Below are 1339 nucleotides of genomic sequence, written 5' to 3' on the forward strand. Positions count from 1 at the left end.
AGTCATTGTAGCGGGGTACCTGTGGCCCCAGAAAGCACCCCCTATACTGCTCAGCCCGTTAAGTGACAGAGTCACCCTATTCCTCAAGTATGCCAGGTGAGGGGTTGCGTCGAAGCCCCTCATCATCCTCACTCCGAGGTATGTCACCTCCTCACCCAGCCCCACCTTCTCTCCCTGTATGTCCAGAGTGATAGGATGAGCCCTGTCCGTGGAGCCTTTTAGGAGTATGATCTGAGTCTTAGCTGCGGCCATACTTAACCTTCTCCTCACGCACCACTCTCCAACCAGACTGGCACGTCTCTCCGCTTCGTTCTTCAATCTGGCTCTGCTATTCCTGGCCACGATTACTGCCAGGTCGTCGACGTAGACCGTGGCAAGGAACCCTCTATGTTGTAGTTCCCCCAACAATTCATCGAACACCAACTTCCGCAGGGCCGGCCCGAAAACCGAACCCTTCGCGCAGCCTCTCTCGATCCTTCTCTCGACCTCGGAATAGCTACCCCTGATCTTCACACTCCTCTTACTAAGGTAACTACTCACGAGGGAGTATAAGTTGCTTTGGGTGTCGAACTCTTGCAACCGCTGGAGTACGCGCGGCCACCAAACACTATCGATGGCGGAGGATATGTCGAACAGTATCATCAAGACATATTTCTCCGCCCTCCCTTCTACATCCTCACGCACTCTCAGCAGTGCATCCGCTGTTCCCTTGCCACGGGTCGAGCCGTATTGCCGTGGGTGACTCGCAGTACTCAGGACTGGTCTGAGGCTATGCACTATTATATGCTCCAGGACCTTGCTGATTACAGGGAGGAGACATATAGGCCGATAGGCCTTCGGCGATTCCTTATCCTTGCCTCCCTCTTTGTAGAGCAGTCTCAAGTCTGCAATTCTCCACCTGCTCGGAAAGTACCCCTTATCTAAGCAATCATTGAAGATTGAAGAACACCTCCTCGATATATGGGGCACCGTTCCTGAGGATTGCAGCGTCCAAGGCGTCGAGTCCCGGAGCCCTCCCAATCCTCTGCCTGTCCTCGGCAAGACGTAGGTCCCATAAGTCCCACGGTGGACATAGGTCGGTACCTGGTGGGTATGACGTGGTGCGTCTCACCATGCATCATATGCTCCAGGACCTTGCTGATAACAGGGAGGAGACATATAGGCCGATAGGCCTTCGGCGATCTACCGGCCTATCAGTCTCCTCAATCATATCTCAAAAATTTATGAGAATCTTAACACATAACACACATACGACGTCTTCCCCCTGGAACAATACGGGTTCTCGCGTGGTGTGAGCTGCTACCACAATGTGGCCAAGCTGCAAAGCGATGCAGCCAAC

The sequence above is a fragment of the Halyomorpha halys genome, unplaced genomic scaffold (genome assembly GCF_000696795.3).
Source record: "Halyomorpha halys isolate HHAL.00 unplaced genomic scaffold, Hhal_1.1 Scaffold1895.1, whole genome shotgun sequence".
NCBI classification, from domain to species: Eukaryota; Metazoa; Arthropoda; class Insecta; order Hemiptera; family Pentatomidae; genus Halyomorpha; species Halyomorpha halys.